A 25,273-nucleotide genomic window follows, 5' to 3' on the forward strand; every position below is an offset into this window, starting at 1 on the left:
TCTCTCCCCCCTCTCTCTCTCTCTCCTCCCTCTCTCTCTCCCCCTCTCTCTCCCCCTCTCCTTTCCTCTCTCCCTCACTCTCTCTCTCTCCCTCTCCTCTCCTCTATTGTTTCTCTCTCTCTCTCCCCTCTATCTGTCCCCTCCCCCTGTCTTTCCCCTCTCTCTCTCCTCTCCCTCTGTCCCTCCTCTAACCTCCTCTCTCTCCCGTCTCTCCCCTCCCACTCTCTCCCCTTCTCTCTCTTCTCTCTCTTCTCTCTCCCCCCCTCTCTCTCTCTCTCTCTCTCTCTCTCTCCCCCCCTGTCTCCCTGTCTCCTTCCCCTCTCTCTCTCACTCCAACTCCCTTTGAGAGTCTGTCCCTTCGGCACAGAGACTCTCGGAGCAGCGGCGCAACGCTCCCGACGCCTCCGACACCCGGGACTATTGCAGTGCTCCATGGCCGGAGCTGCAGCGAGCGACTCGCTAGCCCCGCAAACACTCGACAGCCCCGGCTCCCCGCATCTGTCCCTGCCCGCTGCTTCCATCCCTCCCTCAGCCCCGGCTCTCCAACACCCGCAGACCATGCCGTTTATCTGAGTTTTGAAATTTTTGTTGATCACAGAATTTCTCACCACAGAGCGTGAGAAATGTCTGAACAGCGTGAGGGCGTGAGAGTTTGCCTGAGGGCGTGATTCTCACGCTCAAAGCGTGAGAGTTGGCAGCCCTGCATTCAATGAGGAAAAATATGTACAAATCCAGAATCAACAAATTTATCCCCTAGGTAGGCAAAATTAACTCCCTGGAGGTACATTTACCCCAGGTTGGGAACTCTTGGCCTAAACCTACCTGATCTCCTGGTTGCTAAACACTTTAATTCCCCCTCCCATTCCCACACTGACCTTTCTGTCCTGGGCCTCCTCCATTGTCAAAGTGAGGCCTATTGCAAATTGGAGAAACAACATCTCACATTTTGCTTGGGCAGCTTGCATCCCAGCGGTATGATTTTGACTTATCTATCTCTAAGTATGCCTTGGTTTCGTCTCTCTCCATCCCTCCCCCTTCCCAGTTCTCCGACCAGTCTGACTGTCCTCCTGATTACATTTTATTTCTGTCTACTTTGTCAGTGAGGACTCGGAGAATAGACCTTCTCCTAGTTAACAATGGTCTATTCTCCAATTTCCTTGATATCCATCGCTTTTGATTTCTTACACTTCATTATCTCTGTAACTTACTCCCCCCTGATGCTCAGTCTGAAGACGTGTCTGGACCCGAAACGTCACCCATTTCTTCTGTCCAGAGATGCTGCCTCTCCCACTGAGTTACCCCAGCATTTTGTGTCTATGTTTCTTCCTCTCCACAGGATTAAACAGTTCCTAACCATAATTCGTAAAAATAACACTGGGATTGCTTTGTCAGTATCCTTGACGTTGTCTATGCTTCAATCAATGCCAGCAAAACATATTATTTATTTCTGTTCCGATGACCTTGCTGAGGACATTTTAGCTGCTGTGTTTCTTAATATTACAACAATGATTACACTTCAGGGGTACTTCAACCTGTTGTGAACTGCTTTATTAAGTCCTGGGGTTCTGAAAGAATCAATATAAATGATTTATTTTTTCTTTCGCTCGACTTTAAAACAAATCAATAATCTCATACAGGCATCTAAATTTCCGGTGTACACAAAGTTTGAGTTTGTGAGTAGGTTGAAAAGGTTGCTAAACTGCCTGAATAGAGCAAAGGTATGTGGTCTGCTTTTATTTCATTTAATTGAGGGATACAATGCGGAGATGGCCGCTCTGAGTCCTTACCGACAATTGATCACCCGTACACTATGTTATCCAACTTTTGCATCCTGCACACTGGGGACAAGTTACAGAAGCCAGGTCTTTGGAAAGTGGGAGGAAAGTGGAACACCCAGAGAAAACTCACACGGTCTCGGAGAGAACGTGTAAACTCCCCACAGACAGTACCGGCAGCCAGCTCCAAAGCCGGGTCTCTGGCACTGTAAGGCAACAACTTTACCACTGCACTACTGTACCACCCACATCTTCACGATGTTCGATATGAAGAGTACCTTATTCATGCAGAATTCACTCTTTTTAAAGTGAATGGATATTTTAAATCGGTTCATGACAACCTCCAGACATGTACGTGGCAACTGAAGCCAAAGGTTGGACTTGGCAACATCAAGACATTCATTTTCTGTCACTCGACTAAAAGACACTAAAAAGGAGTCTTGTGAGAAGAGGGATATAATTTCAAAGGGAACCTTCAATCAAACAAATCACAACCATAAATGATTTAGAGCGAGATTAGGCAACATAATCCATGACTGTTTTGTTACTTAATGCATTCAGGAAGCCTGGAGAGACAGTAATCATCTTGACCTTGACTTTAAGATGATCCAAAAGGAAACAGAAATCATGACAGCCCTGGATGATAAAGATCACAGGATGCTGAAGTTCTTTTGAATTTTTTGAAGTACTTTTTTGAAATAATTTTTTGAAGTAAACAGCAATGCAATGCATTAGATGTAGTGGCCATTTGCTCATGAGTCATTTGATACTATTCCGCAGAATAGAAGAATCATGAATGAGGTCAGGCTACGAGGTATTAGAACATAGAATATACAACAGTGCAGCACAGGAACTGTCCCTTCAGCCCCAATGTCTTCGCCAAACATGACGTCAGGTTTACCTCCTTTGCAATACCCTACATATCCGTGCACCTATTCAAAATCCTATTAAATACTCCTATTGCGTCTGCTTCTACTACTACCACCTGGCTGTGGCTTCCAGGCACCTACCACTCTCTTTGTATCAAACTTGCCCCACACATCTCCTTCAAACTTCCCCTTCTAAATTAAATGCTATGCCCTCTAAATGCTATGCCCTCTATGCTCACCTCTCAGTTGGACTGAGTGGTGAGCATAAGGAAATAGAGAAACCAGATGGCAGTGACACAGTGGCACAGCGGTAGAGTTGCTGCCTTACAACGCCAGATATCCGGGTTCGATTCTGACTATGGGTGCTTGCCTGTACGTAGTTTGTACGTTCTCCCCGTGATGTGCGTGGGTTTTGTCCAGGCCCCAGTTGGCTCCGGTTTCTTCTCACAATCCAAAGATATACAGGATTGTAGGCAAATTGGCTTGAACTATTAATAAATTATTCCTAGTGTAAGTAGGATAGTGTTAGTGTGCCAGGATCGTTGGTCAGCGCGGACTCAGTGGGCCGAAGGGCCTGATTCTGGGCTGTATCTCTAAACTATCTCTAAACTAAACTAAACTAAACTAAACTAAACTAAACTAAACTAAACTAAACCAAACTAAACTAAGATGAGCTGAATGACCTCTTGCATTGTATATTCTATGTAGTTGTTTGCAAATATAATCCTGAATCCCATGAATGTGTCATAAGATTTTTAACTACAGTTTGAACAATGAAACCTATGGAGGAGTTACATGACTATTTCACTATAATTTACTGGAAGTTGTGCATAGTGTTAATAATTTAAAAACCTGGTAAAGATGCACACTCCGCAACTCCTTACTGAGTGCAATTATATTCACATTTAAAATATCACAGTATGTTGCATGTACCATTGCTAATCTTCATACATTTCCTACCCCATTGATATTATACCATTCTGATATAAATCTGACACAGAAGCATATTTATTATCACATGTTGATCAATCACAGTTTTATGTAGACACTGAATCCCCAAAGTATTCATCTATTGATGGCTTCGGCAGGATTGGCTGGAGAATAATTTCCTCTGTTTAATATTTAATGTGCATATGATGACTTAAATTACTTCACTGGAGACGGTTACATCAGTTGTACACTGCGATCTTTAATGTTTGTTTATGCTTTCATTTGTGCAACGTAGGACCTTGCATGAAATTACTGTTAATGTATTGACAGTTGCTTAATAATAAGTAGACATGTTAACTGACCTTCTGAATGTGATTTGCTGCCATATTAAATTCCTTGCTGTGTGCGTAAGTGTAGCAACCTACAACTTATAGATGACAAAATTATAGGATATTGAGTTAATGTACAGCCCTTGCAAACCACTCAAGTTGTTTGTCCTTCTGCATAAATAGTCAGATTGGGTCTCAATATTTCCAACTGTACTGGCAATTCTCTGCTAAACCAGGTTTGTCAAGGAAGACTCTCTCTAACTTCTACAGGTGCACAGTAGAGAGCATGCTGACCGGTTGCATCGTGGCTTGGTTCGGCAATTTGAGCGCCCTGGAGAGGAAAAGACTACAAAAAGTAGTAAACACTGCCCAGTCCATCATCGGCTCTGACCTTCCTTCCATCGAGGGGATTTATCGCAGTCGCAGCCTCAAAAAGGTTGGCAGTATCATCAAAGACCCACACCATCCTGGCCACACTTATCTCCCTGCTACCTTCAGGTAGAAGGCACAGGAGCCTGAAGACTGCAACAACAGGTTCAGGAATAGCTACTTCCCCGCAGCCATCAGGCTATTAAACCTGGCTTGGACAAAACTCTGATTATTAATAACCACTTTCTGCTATTTGCACTTTATCAGTTTATTTATTCATGTGTGTATATATTTATATCATGGTATATGGACACATTTATCTGTTTTGTAGTAAATGCCTACTATTTTCTGTGTGCTTAAGCAAAGCAAGAATTTCATTGTCCTATACAGGGACACATGACAATAAACTCACTTGAACTTGAACTTGAACTTGATACGCTGTGTGTCTGTGAGTCTTAACCTACCTACCCATCCCTTTTCTTGGTCTAATGATGCACTATACACTTCTAGAATCACCTGCAAACACACTCACAGACACAGAGCCATAGGTACATAGATACACATGCTGCCAGAGGAGGTAGGTGAGGCAGTTAGGTGCAATGTTTAAGAAATATTAAGATAGGTACATGGATAGGATAGGTTTAGAGGTATATGGGCTAAACACAGGCAGGACTGGTGTAGTTGGGACATCTTGGTAAGTGTGGGCAAGTTGGGCGGAAGGACTTGTTTCCACTCTATGACTATGTGTGCATTCACGTGCGCACACACAATTGTATGGTTACAATAACACACTCACAATTCTCCATATATCTGGTGGATCATAATTTACTTTTGTAATATTGGGACTTCATGTTATATAATGGATAAACCATTATGCTGGTAATAAAGTCATCACTAATTCAACGTAGAAGCAGGTCATATGGCACGCCATATTAATGCCAATCTTTTTGCCTATCTGCACTCATTCCAATTGCCAGCACTAGTCTGTACCCTTCTATCACTTGCCTATTTATGTGCTTGTCAACATATAAATATAGTGATCATATTTGACGCCACCATCTCCTCCAGCAGCGAATTCCAGAAATTAATAACTGTGTAAAATACATTTCCTTCAACTTTCTTTTGAAATTCCTTAAATGTATGGCCTCTTTCTGAACCCCAAATATGGGAGCAAATAGTGATGACTCTCTACCCTATTTATGCTTCTATTAACCTTATATACCTCTACCAGGTCACCTCTTAGCCCCCTTCACCCCAGGAAAAACAAACCTAGCCATCCAAACTCTCCTCCTAACTAAAGTCCAATTCAGGCACCATTTGGGTAAATCTCCTCTGCATCTTCTCAGTGCATCCATATTCTTCCTACAGTTTAGTTTCGATATACAGCGTGGAATCAGGCTCTTCAGTCCATCGAGTCCACTCCAACCGACAATCACCTGTACATTAGTTCTGACCTACATATTCGGGACAATTTTTACAGAAGCCAATTAACATACAAAAACTGAATGTGGAGGAAACCAGAGCACCCAGAGAATACCCAGGTTGTCAGAGGGAAAATATACAAACTCCGTACAGACAGCACTCATTGTCAGGATTGAACCCAGGTCTTTGGCCCTGCAAGGTAGCAACTCTACTGTTGCACCACTGTGCCGCCCTTTAGTGTTGGACATGAAATGCACACAATATCAAACTGCAGTCTAACCAATGTTTTGTAAAGATGCGGTATAATGTACGAACATTTATATTCTATTGCCAACCCATGAACGCAAGCATGCCATTTGCTTTTTTGACCGCCCTACCTATGTGCTGCCACTCTTGGGGAACTATGGACTTGAACCTCAAATGTTCAGCTTTAGTACCATGCTGTTTACACTATATGTCCTATCACTATTATCAAAATGCATGATCTCACATTTGCCAAGGTTAAATTCCATTTGCCAATGACCTGTGCATCTTTTCCACTGACATAGGTCATGTTGAACCCTTGGACCCTTCCTCACTATCCACAGCGAAACCAACATTTGTGCCATCCACAAACTTATCGAACGTAGCTCCTGCAAACACTTCTATGTTGTTGATAATACAACCAACAAAGGTTGCAGGACCTGAACCACTTTACTACACTTACCTTCTGCCTCCTATTACCAAACCAGTTTTGGATCGCTCATCCCCTTCTTGCCCCCTTCCTCCACCCTAGTCGTTTTACCAGTTCCATAGTTCTACACATTGTTTCTTTTGAGATTACACCTGCCCTAGCCAACAATGGACCTACCAGGCACCACCCTGCCTGAGGTTATTTGTGGCCAGCCCTGATTGTACCTGGTCTTATTTCGCCTCCAGACCTTCACCTCCCCTCCCCTCCTTTCAGTCTAAAGAAGGGACCTGACCCAAAACGTCACCCATGTTTTTTCTCCAGGGATGCTGCCTGACCCGCTGAGAAACTCCAGCACTTTGTGTCCACTTTCAGTACAAACTAGCATCTGCAATTCATTATTTCTACATGTGGATCCAATTAGCTAGCTCACCTTGGATTCCATGTACCTTGAACTTTTGGAGCAACCTCCTGTGCAGTTAGAGGGTCGCTCCAAAAATGGGCATATAGTTGCCTGAAGATAAGAGGTTCTTGATTATGCTACAATTGCCTTAAATTAATGATGAGATGTGTCCATGTGTATGTCCGCAAGGTGTTCTGGAAGCATACAGCAATTCAGTAAACCCTTTGTAAAAGTGTATAGATGCCATTCATTTTTGCTTTTCTCAAACCATTCACCCTCTTCCACAAGATGGATGATATTTAAGCACATTCTTATTAATGAGATATATTGGCTATAGGTTTCAATCCTTTATTGTTATGATCATGTATTTATGTGATGTTAATGGGAACATTAAATACATCAGTTCTAAATCTATGGTTTAAACAACAGTCAGCCAAGAACAAAAAAATAATAATGGACTTTCTCTCAGGCTTCAAGTAAGAGAAAATGACCAATTTGTCTTTTTAAGTGTTGTATGCTGTTATTAATTTTGACATGGTTTCAGTTACATTTCTGGATGTGCCGTGATAGTGTTTGACAATTGTTTTAGGAAAAGCAACAATTGGAACCAGCCACACAAACTTTGTTCAGATATATTTAAGTGATTGAGGAGGAACATTAACGAGATGGATATGACTCAACATCGAATGGGATTCTCTTGAAGGTGTTCAGCCATTACACTCTTTGGCACGGCTATTAATGTTGACCAAACCCATCCTCAAAATGTATGCTCGGAAATTACGCGATGGTTGAATATTTCATTTGGAGTGTGTAGGAAGGAACTGCAGAAGCTGGTTTAAACCGAAGATAGGCACCAAATGTTGGAGTATCTCAGCGGGACAGGCAGCATCCCTGGAGAGAAGGAATGGGTGACGTTTCGGGTCGAGACCCTTCTTCAGACTTCAGATTGGTGTCTCCAGAGATGCTGCCTGGCCTGCTGAGTTACTCCAGCATTTTGCGTCTATATTTGATTTAGAGTCATAGATAGAGTCATAGAATAATACTTCATGGAATCTGGACCATCGACCCAACTTGCCCATGCCAACTGAGATGCCTCATCTACACTAGTCTCACCTGCCTGCATTAGGCCCATATCCTGCTAAACCTTCCTACCCGTATACCTATCCAAATGTCCTTTAAATGTTGTCTACTACCTGCATCAACTATACCATCTGGCAGCTCGTTCCATATACCCACCACCTTCCGTGTGGAAAAAGTTGCCCTTCTTTTTCCACTCACCTTATACCAATGACCTCTGGTTTGTAATTCCCCCCACCCTGGGTAAAAGTGTCACAGTCTGCCCTCTCCTCATTCTCATCCACTTCACCTCCCAGTACTTTTCCACTGGTCTCTCCTTCTCCTCACCTGCCTGCCACTCCCCTCTCATCAGCCTAACTCTCCTCACCTGTTGCACTCAGTTGCCTCTGATCACCTATTAACCTGGTATATAGACTCTCCTCACCGTTCACACAGTGCCAGATTGTTCTCAGCATTCATGCAAGACTCTCCAGTGATTTCCCGGCTGCCTACACGGATTCGAACCTGCCTGCCCCTGACCATTCGGTCCTGTCGTCTTCCCGGATAGCACCTCAGCCTTCTGTCCCCGACCTCCTGGTTTCTGTCTGCCTCTCTCCTGGGCTGTTTGGTGTATCCCTGCAACGGCTCCTCGACTACCTGCCTGACTTCGACTCTCCTTTCGTCTGTCCCTCGCTGGTTTGTTTGCATCGTGTGTTGGATCTCCTGGTTACCGGACCTCCCGCTACCCCGACTACGTCTCCTGCCTGCCCCTCTTCGGAACCCTCGCTCAATCCTGAGCCTCTGTGTGAGTACGGTGTACCCATTCCTGTGTTACTACTCTGTGTTACAACTCTGTGTTACAGTATCGTTATAAGGTTCATTACCAATTATACCTGCCTGATTCTGTGCTGCTATTGGGTCCAAGCTATACCCATTACAAAAAGACTCTGTGCTCCTACCCTATTCCAATCTATTTGGTCAAACATTTGTCAAAAATATTCAGATGATGGGAACAGATGTTCTTTATTGAAATTAATATCAATGCTCCAGAGGCAGATGGAAAAGCCCACATGCATCTGGAGGGTTTTCCCAACTTGAGTGACACTACACATTTATTTTGTGAGGCAGTTCAACAAGCTAATCACTCATAAAATGCAATTTCCAAGACATTACAGAGGCATGACATGCTAGGATGAAAAATTGATTATCCTGTACACCTCCTGCACTATTTACAGCATCACTTTTCACTTGCAAAGGAATGGACAATATCTCATGTGGCCAAAGTACACCCTGGTGTGTGGGCAGAATTAGAGCGGGCAGAATGATCCCAGCTATTTCCAGCCTAGTTTACCTCAATCTGAACGTTTGAACATCGGCTCTTCTGTTTGGAAGTACAAATGTGCCTAACAAGCCGAGGGTGGTCGAGTGTGTTGTGGATATAAGTTTATGTTCATAAGTCATAGGAGTAGGAGTAGGCCATTCAGCCCATCGGATCTACCCCGCCATTCAATCATGGCTGATCTATCTTTTCCTCTCAACTGCATCCTACTGCCTTCTCCCCATAACTACATCCTTGCTAATCGAGTATCTGCCAATTTCCTCCTTAAATATACCCCATGGCTTGGCCTCCACAGCCGCAGATTCACCACCCTCTGACTAAAGAAATTCCTCATCATCTCTTTTCTGATGGTACGTCCTTTTATTTTGAGGTTCCTTGACTCTCCCACTAGTGGAAACATACTCGGCACATCCACACTATCCAGGCCTTTCACTATTCACTAAGTTACAATGAGGTCCCCCCTCTGGAAGGGAAATATTCAACTAAACTAATTGTCTTTTTGTCCCCTGATGTCTTGCTCCAATGAACGCCCCTGGATCTGTGAAGTCTAACACTGAGATGGATGAATGGGACCAGGAGGATTAACAAGAGCCCAAGAGAAACTCCACTGTGTTCTGGATGGGTGATGGACGATACAATGAGGATGTTGCCTCACTTCTATTTTGCTGCTGTTGTGGTCACCATACTCTGGGAAGGATACTATTGCACAGAAGAAGGTGCTGAGGAGATTCACAATGATGTGCCTTGGATGTAATGATTATTTCATGAAGAGATACTGGATAGGCTGGGAGCAAAGGAGGCTAAGAGGGAACCCGATAGAATTATATACATGTATAAGAAACATAGATAGTGTGCATGGTAAAAACCTTTAGCGCATGGCAGAGATGTCTCAGACCAGAGGGCATGGGTTAAGGTGAGATGTAAGAGATTTTGCGTGGATCTAAGACGACCTTTTCACTGCCAGCAGCATCAGAGAATTGCTCAGCTCAGTTGAGTCCGAGAAATTGGTGGGGTGAGGTGGGGGGTCAAGAATATATTAGTACAGTAGAGATGTGAATCATCTGTAAATATATGGAAGATAGACACAAAAAGCTGGAGTAACATAGCGGGACAGACAGCATCTCTGGAGAGAAGGAATGGGTGAAGTTTCAGGACGAGACGCTAGCATTTTGTGTCTACTCCAGAATTGTGTGTCTATCTTCGATTTAAACCAGCATCTGCAGTTCATGCCTACACCAGTAAACATATGGAGTTTGACATTGTATTTATGGACAATATCTCTGACAGATAGCCTGTCAATGAGGAACAGGGGAGCCCAATGATAGATATTTAGAGAGATGCAGAGATAACAGTACAGGAGGAGAGACCGAAGTCACGGAACTGATTATCTACAACGAGGCAGAGCAGATGAATGCAGTCCATTCCAGCTGGGTAACTGCGCAAGTGACGCATGTCTGAGGTGTCAGAGATAAGGCCAACAATGATGTTTAGAGAGCAACCTAAAGATTTGGATGAAAGTAATGTCTGCCAATAATTTTCCCCATAAGCTTCAAAAGAAGAAAAGACAAAAGAAAGAAAAATATACCTGAAGTGAAAAATCACTCGTATTCAAGTCAATTGCCACCAGGGATATCAATGTGTTGTCATGAGAATGTCAGGTATGGGATACTTCAGTCATAAAATGTCCATTGTTACGGAATGGCAAAGGTCTTGATTTTGGAGTAAAAGTTTCATTCAACGAGAAATTTGAGTTTAAGCACCGATTATAATTGAATCATTCCTATTCCCCATATATTCTATGATTGAAACTTTCCTGGCTGCCAGTATGGTTCAGGGCTTCCTGATGCTAATATGACTTCATTAAAATTCTGCAATATTGTACAATGTTTAAAGTGGCTTGTGTTGAAAGGGACATTGTAACCTATGGAGGATTCTTGTTCCTTTGCTATGGTCTTGGGATTGCCTTTGCAGTTCTAATGCTAATGGAAATTCTTACATTTTTCTCGCAAAAATAATCCATACAGTCTTGCACAAAAGAAAATAAGAACAAATAATAATGTTTTGGGACATTGAATAAAATTAATTGACTGGATCAATGTTTGTAAAATGTAGTTGTACAGCCATTGGCATACAGACTCTGAATGCTAATATTGGCAGTGCAGTTCCAATATCTTCACATAAATATGCCATCACATAAAATGAGTCGAGTGTTTTTATTCCTTCAATGTTAGATTAAATAGGATAAATATTGCGTTTAGAGTTTAGAGGTACAGCATGGAAGTAGGCCCTTCGACCCATCGAGTCCACGCTGACCAGTGATCCCCGCACACTATCCCACACAGTTTTTACAATTATACCAAGCCAATTAACTTACAAATCTGTACATCTTTGGAGTGTGGTAGAAAAACAGATATTGTGGGGAAAACCCAAGGTCATGGGGAAAATGTACAAACTCTGTACCGACAGCACCCGTAGGCAGGATCGAATCAGGGTCTCTGGTGCTGTAAAGGCAGCAACTCTACTGCTGCACCACTGTGCCACTGTTCAATCTTCAATTGATTGAAGAGGGGAGGGGAAATGACAGTGAGATATGCAAAATTATTTCAACGAGAAATTAAAATGTTAACATTATGATTGAATCATTCCTATTCCTCTTAGGTCTTTGATTGTTACTTTTTGGCTGCCAGTATATAGATTGTGGATATTCTTATGCCAAAATGATTTTAAACTAGATTTTTCAGGACAAAAAAACTATTCATTAAATTTCAGATCGATCTAATTTGGTGCACAGTTCTGAAAGGGCAGAAAGAATTCCAAGTCCATTAGAAGAGGGTTATAAAGGTAGGTCATGAGAAATGTGGATCATTTGTGGATGGAGACTAGGGAAACTGGGATGGGTTTTGAGCACTGAGAAGGTTAAGGGAAGACTTGATAGTGATATTCAAAATTATGAATTAATGTTTTGGAAATATGAAATGTTTTCATTATCAGTAGGATTAAGAGTCAGGAGTCAAGGGTCATCATTACCCATAATTTGTCAAACAATGGTGGTGTCATTGAAGAAAAGATTAAGATAAATCACAAAGGAAATATGGGTAAATTAATGTATTTCACTATGATTATTCCTGATGTGTTGTCTACTGCTGGAAAGGATGGGATTCGTTTCACCAATAATTTTCTAAAATAAATACCATTCTGAAGTGTGAAAATGCACACCTCCACATTCAGGGACAGTTTCTTCCCAGCTGTTATTGGGCAACTGAACCCATCCTACCACAACCAGAGAGCAGTCCTGAACTACTATCGACCTCAATGGTGCCCCTCGGACTATCCTTGATCGGGCTTTGCTGGTTTTAAATTGCACTAAATGTTATTCGCTTAGCAAGTATCTACACACTGTAAATGGCTTAATTGGAATCGTGAAGTCTTTGTGCTGACTGATCAGCACTCAACAAAAGCTTTTCACTGTACCTCAGTCCACGTGACAATAAACTAAACTAAATTCTGAAATATTGGGAAGTTTGTTGTGAAATTGGGCTGATTAGATCACTCTTTCACTGAGCCCGCAAAGGCTAAACAGCCTCCTGGTTATCTGTTTGCGTCTACTCTCAATGATTTATGAGCTGTAGAAATTATTGCAGCATAATTTCCTGACTGTAATAGAATCCTATCAGATTCTAAACAAGAATTTCCACAGAGTCTTGGGATAAAAGTGACCTGTCTCTGGTCCAGATCATGAAAGAGACAGACTTCCTTTGATTTATACAAATATCACCCTTTATGATCCAGTCACTGAACTTGTACTGGTTTTCAAAATAAATCATGCATTTGAATGTGTCCCTATCCAGCTCTGAACATGCGGGTAACATCATTAATACGCAGTAAACTGCTTCTTACCTCTAATGTACTCATTGAAGTACAGCAGGGATTGAATTGAAAGGTTTTCCCACCTGGCAGCACTTGATAATCTGCTCCTGTTCTCACTGTGCTCAACATCACTCACTCCTCACTGGAGCCAGGGTCATTAAATTGAGCTGAATTCCCAGTTTGAACTTTTTTGTCATTTGTATTCCATGACAGCTGAAAGAAAAATGGAGCAACTGCCACACATATAATTTTTACCTTCAGATCTGTGGAGGAGGAAGGTAAACAGCAAGGAGAGGGGAAATGAGTCTATATTACAATGGCAAGATGCTCTATCCATTATTCCAATTCTATATGGAATATTTCCAAGTACTTATTTGGCTGCAAAGTGCATCCGTTCATCTTGATGCCATTACAGGCACAGGATGAATTCAAGTTATTTTATTCCTTTCTCTCTTGCTTCCCTTCTTAACCTAGATAATCTATTTGCCACTTGCTTTACTGCAAGGCAGAGAGAACAATAGACCTAATTGTGGATGGGGGAATTGTTGTGGATGGGGGAATGGGATGGAAATGGATGACTTTTGCATTGCATGCTTCGACAACAGTTCCTTCCCAGCTGTTATCAGGCAACTAAATCATCCTACCACAACCACAGATCAATGCTGAACTACCTTCTACCTCTTCGGTGACCCTCAGACTACCCTTGATCGGATTTTACTGGCTTTACCTTGCACCAAACGTAATTCCCCTATCATGTATCTGTACACCGTAATGGCTCGATTGTAATCATGTATTGTCTTTCTGCTGACTGAATAGCACACAACAAAAGTTGTTCACTGTACCTCGGCACACGTGACAATAAACTAAACTGAAACTGAAACTATGACTCTATGATGTCAACTGCCTGGAGGTGGATTTGAACCTCTGACTCAAGGCCAAGTGACCAACCCACTGAAAAACACTGGCATGAGATACAAGCAGCCAGGGAGGTCCATTTGCCAGCCCTATAGTAAAGGATAGCACAGAAATCCCAGGACTATAGTAGTTTATCAGATTTGCCTGTTTGTCTTCTGGCCATTTTTCAATGTTCACACACTGGAAAATACTATGTCCTTACACAGAAAGTGATGTTGCCTCATAAAGGCATTTGAACGGTTATATGGAGAGGAAAGGTTGAGAGGGATAAAGGGCCTAACTTGGGAAAGTGGGACTAGTGACATTCCACACTCAAAAGACGTGCAGGTTTATCGGTAAATTGGCTTCTGTAAATTGTCCCTGATATGCAGGATGCGAAACCGGGATAACATAGATCTGGTGTACGATATGATTCGATAAAACTTTATTCATCCCCGGTGGGAAATTAGTTTACCAACAGTCACAATAAACTACAAGGTACACGAAAAGTTGAAATTAAAAATTAAATTAAAAGTGAAAACAAAAAGAAAAAGTCAAGCGATTGTTGTCTGGCTGCCGTCTGCTCACCGGAACAAATGAATAAACAAACAAACACAAACTTATTCCCTGGGCAGAGGATTCTAAACTAGTGCCCCCTCCCCTGCCCCACACCAGGTCCTCCATTTTTCTTCACGGCAGTCCCCTCATGCAGGGTCCCAATTGTCTTCCCCTCACGCTCATCGACCGCTGATCATGGGTCAATCGCGAGGCCCCACCGCCGCCGAGGCTCCTGTTGCCGCCGAGGCTCCCGAGGTCCTCGTTGCCGCCAAGGCTCCCATTGCCACCGAGGCCCTGCCCCCGCCGAGGCTCATGTTGCCGTTGAGGCTCACTCTGCCACCAAGGCACCTGCTGCTGTCACTGAGACTCCAACTGTCGTCGCCGCTGAGGCTCCTTCGGCCCAGACAGGCTTTGCCACCAGGCTTCACAGCAGTCCCCTGGGAGGCCTGTGGGGCAAGTCGGGGCTACCAGTGCACGTTCTAGTCGGTGACGCGGTTGTTTGGAGGATCGGGTCCGCACGACTCGCTGGGCACGGGTAGAGTGATCGTTGCTCAGTGTGGACCCAGTGGTTAGAAGCTGTTTCCATGCTGTATATCTAAACTATACTAAATATAATGAGGCGATTATATGTTTGCCATTTCACCGTTTTTTTCACTGGGTGAGTATTCTATCTCTTCATTCTGGTTCAGTGCAAAATACATTAAAATGCATCAGTTTGTTGGAAAATAGAATGTGCCAATCAGTTTCTGCGACGGGAGGGAATGATAAGCAAGTGCTGAGGTGAGCTGTGGAATATTTCTATGGTCATACAAGGTGCTGTTGTTTGGGAACTTACCCAGTGCATCAGAATGAACATTAGCTTGGCCCATTGCAGTTGAATCTCATTAATATAGTTGAACTACACCTAGCCAAAATCAGAAATTGTAGCATAGGAGCTGAAACCTTTAACCAAGCACAATATCTCACACAATCCTCTCTGAAAGCAGCAACAGTCTGACCCCATGGAAGCTATTTATCAATAAATATTTATCAGTAAATATATATTGAATATGACTGTGGTGGAAGGAACCGCAGATGCTGGTTTAAACTGAAGATAGACACAAAGTGCTGGAGTAATGCAGCGAAGCAGGCAACATCTCTAGAGAAAATGAATAGGTGACGTTTCAGGTTGGAACCCCTCTTGAGAATAAGACTTTTAGTTTAGTTCAGTTTGGAGATACAGCACAGAAACAGGCCCTTCGGCCCACCTAGTCCACGCCGACCAGCGATCCCCGCATATTAACACTATCCTGTACACATTAGGGACAATTTTGCATTCACGCCTAGTCAATTAATTGACATACCTGTACATGTTTGGAGTGTGGGAGGAAACAGAAGATCTCAGAGAAACCCCACTCCAGTCAAACACCGTACAGGCAGCACCCTTAGTCAGGATCGAACCTGGCGCTGGAACTCTTCAGTGCTGCCCTTTCATTGTTTATTTGACTTGCATTTTGTGTGTGTATTAAAGGAACACTTTGAGTGAGTGAGTTGTGCTGTGTGGTTACGGGGCCCACAATTATTTTCCCTTGCTTGAAAGGTTTAGCTGGAACTGAATGGATTCTTAAATTCAGACCTCCGATGACTTGATGCATCGTACTTCCCCAAGGCGGAATAAAAAACACTAAAGGGGGTAGATTGAACAGGAATTGGATGAAGTGCAAGTGTACACGCTTATTGAAAAATGTGGCATTTTGATGAGAACACTAAACCATCCGAGACCCTCAGGATACAAAGCTTTCTGCCATGTGGTGTTATATTTTAACTGACAATGGCCCTGGAGGATTCTCGAGGCCGAACTGGTTTGGTGATGCTCCAGTGTGTTGCCAGTCAAACTGCAGCAAACCTGTGGTTGATTACAATCCACTGAATGGTGAGTAATATCAAGTGATGGGCCTCCTGAAGAGAATGACGTGTGGCCCTTTGGGAGAGCTGAGGACGTGGCTGCGATCTGTAGGATAAAATAACCTGCTTCAACCAGGGTTGGAGTTTAGATACAACATTTTGTCCATGTGTAACTTTAATCAATTTTTTATCAAGAAACAGTGACCAAAGGAATCAGATGGGTTTCTCTTGTGGTAAATGACCAGTTAAACCTACCCTTATCAATAATATTATAAGCAGAAGAATAGTTTTATGCATTCTTTGCTTTTTCTCGGTAATCCGTCTCATCACCCATTGTTAATTGGGAATATTTAATTTTCCAGCAGGTCATTTAACAATTTTTGTGGTGTCACATGATTTATTATCCTTTCATTTTAATTTCAGATTTCAAATTAATTACACAAATCTGTGACACTGCAATTTATGTCACCATTCAGAAAGTCAATTAAATAAATTTCAAAAATTAAAAACCGGCAAAAGGGGCGGAACCATGGTGCAACGGTAAAATAGCTGCCTTACAGATCCAGAGAATCTGGGTTCAATCCTGACCACGGGTGCTGTCTATGCGGAGGTTGTACATTCTCCTTGTGACCGTGTGGGTTTTCTGCGGGTGCTCCAGTTTCCTCCCACACTCCAAAGATGTACAGGTTTGTAGGTTAATTGACTTCAGTAAAAATTGTACGGGGGAGATCGCTGGTCGGTGCGGACTCGGTGGGCCGAAGAACCTGTTTCCACGCTGTATCTCTAAACGAAACTGAACTAAATTTAAAATATATCACAGAAAAGCACTGGAGGCTGAAGCATACAGCTGGGCAGTCAGAATGTGTTAAAGGAAAGGGGAGGTTATGATGTTTCATCTACACTCACGAGGAATCACTGTGAATCACATGCAAACAGATTTGTGCCTGTCTTCATTTCAAGAAAGGAATGAGATACGACACTTGATTTATTCAACGGTTAGAGATGTTCAGAGCAGTCAGGCATTCCGAGACATGCAGAAAGACCAGTGTTCTTTGCCTCAGACCAGGAAATAATCAGGGAGTTAGAATTCTGTCCTGGAGAAATAGAGAGGATAAGATTTTCTGATCTGCGCCAACCTATCATTAGCAGCCTGGCAGTGGAGTCAAGGTGACAGCAAACACCCAACTTTGTCAAAGTATTCGCAGGCTAAGTCCCAAATTAAGCATTTGATGCAAAGTAAACATGATGCAAGCCTCAGTTCCAATGAAGATAGAATAAGATTTTTCAATCATTCAGGCAGTCGTATTGGTTTATTATTATCATATGCACTGAGAATAATGACAAACTTGGTTTTGTATGCTATCCAGGTTAATCATATCAAACAGGAATGCACCAGGTCGTGCAAAAGAGAAAATAAACAAACTAAGGGGGGGGGGGGGCAGAAAGCTGGAAGGGGTGCGGAGGCAGGGAAAGCCCCCTCACCTGTATCTACCTACCACTTGCCAATCTTTGGCCTACCCCCCCACGTCTCTTCCAGCTTTCCCCTCTCCCACTACTAACCACAATCAGTGTGGAGATGGACCTCAACCTGAAATGTTGCCTATTCATGTCATCCAGATAAGATGCTCTCTGTGATGAATCTGTAGGAATTGGTAAGAACCATTTGAGACCCATGCCTAATTTCTCAAAGCATACTCCCCTCACATGTGCGGACGTGGCGTTGAAGGACGAGATGCCGAAGCGAAGAAGTGGAAGCCAAATAACTGAATGGAAACGACGGCGAATAGCCAAATAACCGAAAGGGCGGATCGCCGAAAAGCCAACTAACAGAACGGAAATTATGCCGAAAAGCCAACTCACCGAAAGTGCGGATCGCGGAAAGCCCAACTAACCAAGAGGGCGATCGCGGAAAGCCCAACTAATCGAGCGACGCATCGCTGAAAACCCAAATAACGGACATGACGTCGCCGGGGGGAAGGACTTGTCAGTGATTGGTCCAGACCCCCGCGTCCAACGCATCACTGGCCTCGGGGGTATCCGGTGAGGGAGTGATCAGTGATCGCTCAGCCTCCCCACTTTCATAAACGTTCCGTGACCCATGACTCATATCACTGAACCGGCTCAGGGAGCTAAGATATTCTCCCTGCCAGTGATGTGATGGACGCGGGGGTTTGGACCAATCGCTGACAAGTCCTGCCCCCCTGCGGCATCATGTCCGTTATTTGGGTTTTCATCGACGCGTCATTCTGTTAGTTGGCTTTTCCACGATCCGCCCTTTTGGTTAGTTGGCTTTTCGACGTTGTTTCCATTTGGTTATTTGGCTTCCACTTCTTCGCTTTGGCATCTCGTCCTTCAATGCCACGTCTGGGTACTCATGCTAGGAATCTGTTTTATAAATGTACGCTGCACAAGCTTCAAGGTCAATCAATTCTTGCTAGGGCATGGAGATATGATTGAGTTACTCCAGCACCTTATGTCTTTAAATTCATGAAGACATTTGATGACAGACAAAGTTCTGCCATGGGATTGCATTCTGTCTGAGGACATTGGGGGGCCGTCAGGGGCTAGACCTTTGCATTAAACTGCATCAGCCACTGTTATTTTTAGATCCTGCCTGAAGACTACAGGATAGAGTGGGGCAATAGGATCAGACCTTTACATTCAGATGGTCAGCATGAGAAGACCCAGACAATGTGTCAGTTCAAGTTGCAAACCTGATGCAGCACAATCTCCAACTTGAAATGCCAAACCTACTACTCCCAAAGGGGTCATTCTTACCAATCAAGTTAAACTCTGATTGGGTATTAGGTCATTGTACAGTACAGTACAAAATGTCTATGCTGAACATGATGCCAAGTTATACTCCTCTACCTTCACGTGATCAATGTCCCTCTATTCCCCGCATATCCATGTGCCTATCCAAAAGCTTTTTAAATACCATTATCATCTGTATCTCCACCAACACCTCTGGCAATATGTTCTAGCACCCACCACGCTCTGTGAAAAAAAAACCTGCCCTGCACATCTCCTTTAAACTTTGTCTCTCTCACTTTAAAGCTATGCCCTCTCGTCCTTGGCATTACCACACTGGGAGAAAGATTCTGACTGTCTCATGCTTCTCATAATTTTATATGCTTCTATTTGGTCTACCAGCTTCCAACAAGCCAGATAAATCAATCGAGGTTTGTCCAACGTTTCCTTATAAGTAATAATCTCTATTTCAGGCAGCAATCTGGTAAAACCACTTCTACACCCACTTCACATCCTCCACATCCTTCCTGTAATGGAGTATTTTGTTGGGAAAATGATACACTTCCTTGCAAAATACATTTGGACCCAATCTCCTGTTTAAAAGGCCTCTCTCGTTTCACTCAAAGAAAACGTGACCCTGTCAACATCACAACTGCATTCATCAGTCTGTATGGTTAGAGAACGTCTTTTACTTGATTAGTTCTGATGATCTTCTGTAGAGGTTAGAGCTAATCTCTGCTTTGGGTTACAGTTAATCTCTGATCTAAAGCTCAGGAAATTGTAGATAGGTGATTGATCATAAAATATGGCTAATAACTAATATTTCATACATTTTTTCCCATTCATCTCAGGAGAGCCCTTTCCTAAGCAAGCAATAAGAATCAAACTAGTCATCTGTACCAAGAAGGTGACCAGTTTTGATTGTGTGGGAAGGAACTGCAGATGCTGGTTTAAACCAAAGATAGACACAAAATGCAGGAGTGACTCAGCGGGACAGGCAGCATCTCTGGAGAGAAGGAATGGGTGACGTTTCGGGTTGAGACCCTTCATCAGTCTGAAAAAGGGTCTTGACCGGAAACATCACCCATTACTTCTCTCCAGAGATGCTGCCTGGCCCGCTGAGTTACTCCAGCATCTTGTGTCTATCTTCGGCCTGTTTTAATTGTTGGGCTTCAGCAATACCATACTTAATTGACTAAAGTCTTGTTGCTCTCGCCAAGATACCAGAAGTGTTTAACAACAGAGTAAAAGAGAGTACTGGAAAATTGGAGAGCTTGATCAAACATCTATCAGATCTCCACTTAAAATTAAATACTAACTTAATGATTGATAACTCTTGACCAAGTGTGTCTTTAAATGGAATGCATAGTTGCATTACCAATGATTGAATAACTGAATGTGTAATCAGACACCAGAAGGAAAACTGTATCACAAGACTGCAATAAAGTCACCACCAAATAAATGGGTATGTTTTATTTTCCACCGCATCAAATAATTGTTCATATTCAATCCTTGTAGTTCAATGATCGCAGGTGGTTTGAACATCATTAGTTACAAGATGCCAATATTTAATGTTGTGACTCTTTCCATAATTCTATTATCTTTCATTTTCCCTTCCAGTGACATGGCAGTGGCAATTTGGGCAGTGGACAGGTGCTATAGACTTGTACGGGAAGGTAGACGCTCCCGCCTCCACGAGTCTCGGGCAGATGGGGCTCGTCAGCCTGACAAGGCAGACTATTTAGGAAAGGGAAAACTCTGATTTAAATCCTCCACTGCCTTGTGGCCATATCCAATCATGGAAAAGGCTCCAGGAGTAAACCTCACGAAAATCTGGAGTCGGAGCCCCTAAGGCAGTTTGTTGTTGTCTAAAACCTTGCTCTGGCAGCTCCTGCGATGGCGCTGGTGCCAAATTGTAACGGTCCTGCTGTTCCTTTGGATCGATCAGCGACGTGGAGAGGGGGGACGTGCTGCATGCGCAACAGCCTGTCCTCCATATGACATCGCCCAGGCTTGCATCCGACCAGGATGCATCACCCATGGTCAGTCATGACTGAGAGGGGCCTACTGACTTAGCAATATTGACAGTAGGCCATTCAGCCCACTTAACTGTTGTCATTCACTTGTAAAGTCCGATCTGTATTCAGTTCCCTTAAACCACATCTACTCTACATTAGTTGGAACCTGCCTGATATATGAGTTTGATGGTTTCAATCAGCTTATTGCAGTCATTTCGGGACAGGGTGGAGAGAGAATGATGTTTATGCTAAAATACTCTAATTTCAAGTCTGACATCTTATATCAAGAAGTGAAGCTTTGTGATCCCAACCATGGCTATATTTAAGACCGTTTACCCCATAGTTTGAATACAATTAGTAAATGAACTTGGATTCGAAGGAGCAGTTTTTAAATATGGATCTCCTTCAAAAAAATATGAACAGGCCATTGCATAGACAGTAAAAAATTTATAACTGCTTTCATAATGACAGTCATCGGCCCGATGAAGGCAGGAAGTCCATCCGCCCTCTTTGCCAACTCATCTAATTGCATTGATACCTTTGGGGAGCAATCTTCATCCCAAGACCTCTATATAATTCATCTTTCTCAACATCCTGTAAGTTACTATATACTTTCCTCTTGCATTTGATCTTCAAAGGAGAAACAACACACTTATCCAGACCTTACCTGCCATTTATCTGCCATATTTCCAACTGATCTCTTTGAAGGCGTTCCACAATATTCACAAATTCACCAATGTTTGTGTTATCTGCATGCTTACCAATATCGTACCAAGACAACGGTATTAAAGTTCTTGAGGCATTGAGTCAATTTCTTGTAATCTTGGTCAGACCAGTGGCCATAACAAGCTGTGATGCATCCCATAGGAAAAATGCCCTTCAGCCCAACTCATCGATGCCAACCAAAACGCCCCATCTAAACTAGTCCCATAAACAAGTGTTTGGCCCATTTCCCTCCAAATTGTTCCTATCCATGTATCTGCTCCAAATGTCATTTAAATTATCTTTCTGAGATCAATCCTCAACCACCTGCACTCCAAGGAATAAAGTCTAGCCTGTCCATATATCTCCTATAACTCAGGCCCTCAAGTCCTGGCAACACCCTCGTAAATGGCAAAATTCTTCCCAAAAGGCATACTCAACAAGGTGTTGGAGGAACCTAATGGGTCAGGAAGCATCTTTGGAGGAAACGGACCGATGGCGTTTCAGGTCAGTACCCCTCACATGACAATAACAGTACCTGCAGCTCCTTCTCCAAGAAGCACACCACCCTCATTTGAAAATATATTTACAACCTTTTCTCACTGCTCTTTCCAAACCTTGACACTCCATGTCCATCCACATTGTGGGAGTCTTTTGACCAGGACAGCAGAAGTCATGACGACAGTTCACCACCAGCTTCTCAAGGCAAATAGTGATGACCAGTAAAGACCGACCTAGACAGCATTTAATGTTACCTCCACTTGTCCTTGAGAGTAAATGGAAATAGCATTCCCTGCCTCTAACTGCGGTCGGCAGCATTGGAATCTATCTTCACGGCTTCACAAATTGGTCCACTTCACTTGGGAAGCTTCATGAATCATCCCTCAGCATTTTGAAGCACTGCAATAAAATTCCTGAATCAGACATCAAGGTCTTTGAGATGAGGAAAATCTTTCTGCAGAACTATTGAGCAAAACCATTTCAGTAAATGAGATTCGCAATGCTACACAGAAGGCTGATTTTTCATCTGAAAAAATATATATTGATTGAAGCTTTTACTTGGAGTCACCCTTGTTCAGAAAATTGCAATTGTTTCTTTTTCCAAGTCCGATACACATATGTTGGCAATTTGCATGCATGCACATATGTGTAGCCACATGCATCCATAATCCACACTAATTTCTACACTAACCCTCAGACACTTACAAAGACACGCACAAAGGGACACACACATCCACAGTGGATCCATACAACAGTTCATATACTCACAGATGAACATATCTGCATGCTTGCAGCTGCATACACCCACTGCCACTCTTATATCTAAGAACAACATACAGATCCTTGCATACAAAAGCCATACTTGCACTATCTACATAAAGCCATGCACACGTCGAATCGGCAGGTAGGCAAATTCAATGCTCGCATTTATATCTAGAGGACTGGAATACAAAAACAGAGACATAATGCTGAGACTCTATACGGCACTGGTCAGGCTGCATTTGGAGTACTGTGAGTAAATTTGGGCCCCATATCTGTGGAAGGATGTGCTAGCTCTGGAGAGGGTCCAGAGGAAGCTTACAAGAATGGTTCCAGGAAAGAGTGGGTTAGCATTGAATGTGCGTTTGATGGCATTGGGCCTCTACACTGAAGTTTAGAAGGTTGAGGGGGAACCTCATTAAAACTTACAGAATAATGAAAGGCAGAGATAGAGTGGGTGTGGAAAGGATGTTTCCACTGGTGATAGAGTCTAGGACCATAGGTCATAGCCTCGGAATTAAAGGGTGCTCTTTTAGAAAGGAGGTGAGGAGTGGCTTCTTTTTTCAGAATGGTAGTTAATCTGTAGAACTGATTGCCACAGAGTGCTGTGGAGCCCAAGTCATTGGATATTTTTTAAGGCAGATATAGACAAATTCTTGATTAGAACAGGTGTAAAGGGTTATGGGGAGAAAGCAGGTAAATGGAATAAGGAGACGGAGATCAGCAATGATTGAATTGTGGAGTAGACTCGATGGGCCGAATGGTTTAATTCTACTCCTATAACTTGTGAACTTGTGAACATCAAAGTGTGCATGCACTGCCCAGGCAACATCACCACACCAAAACACACACACACAGTACATAAATGGTCTCACATCTATCCAGCATGCACATCCCTGCACCTCCCGGTGTCCACTTCTGCGCACAAACACAGGTGCACATCCATGCATATGCACACATCCATTTTCATAAACACACACACACATACATACACACATGCACTCACACATACACACACTCACATATACACACACACATATGCACACACATATACGCACAGACTCAGAATGCTGGATCTTTTCAATATTGACAGCTCAGATTCGCCGTCAATACATTGTCTTCCAAAACAAAACTTAGGATCAATGCACTCACAACACTTAATGGTTTGTGTGTCTGAATGGATACCATATCAGTAATCTGATTTGTGAAATGCTTTCTTTATGTATGAAATGAGCAAAATTAATGAAGAAGGGTCCTTAACAATTTACAATACATTACTGAATATTTTTAGTTTAATCCGAGCAAATTCATATTGTGTCCCAATGCTTTTTGTAACGCTTCATCATAAATCACAATTAACAACAAACCTTGTCCAAGGGTAATTTTGATGCAAATCACTTCTTATTCATAATAACTAAATTACCCATAATGTATGAGGGAAAATCTCAAGGTGCAGAATTCCTCACAGGACAAAGTTAATTTGCAATGCAGTTTAAATCTAAATATCTCGTAGGAGCTTATCCCTTTGACTCTTTAGGCTTTCGACTTCAGAGATACAATGTGGAAATAGGCCCTTCGGCCCACTGCGTCCACGCTAACCAGTGATCACCTCATACACTAGCACTACCCTACACACTAGGGACAATTTTACAGAAACCAATTAATCTACAATTCTGTACGTCTTCAGAGTGTGGGAGGAAAACATTGCACCCGGAGAAAACCCATGTGATCACAGGGGGAATGTACTAACTCCAGACAGAGAGTGCCTGTAGTCTGGATCGAACCTGGGTTGCTGGCGATGTAAGGCAGTAACTCTCCTGCTGCGCCACTGTGCCGCCCCCTAGTGTTTGAATATGTAGAGACTTTCTATAGCCCACATCACAAGAACACATATTGTTTAATTCATGTATTGTTTTTTTTTAATATGTAATTTCTGATGCTTTATAAGTGATATACTAAGATTGTATATGTACTTTATGATAATATTTAATATGCAATGCATTTTTATGTAATGTTGCCCCTTGTCTGGACCTCCAGTCCATAATAAAGTGTATTATTATTTATTATTATTAGGTCATTAATTGATATGACAAGCTGTGAGGAAGCTGCTTTCTAAATTACTTCAAAATCATAACCCACAAAGAAGAATTGTCCAGCCGTTGTGTCTATCTTCAGTT

The sequence above is a fragment of the Leucoraja erinacea genome, chromosome 32, assembly GCF_028641065.1.
Source record: "Leucoraja erinacea ecotype New England chromosome 32, Leri_hhj_1, whole genome shotgun sequence".
In the NCBI taxonomy this organism is placed as follows: domain Eukaryota; kingdom Metazoa; phylum Chordata; class Chondrichthyes; order Rajiformes; family Rajidae; genus Leucoraja; species Leucoraja erinaceus.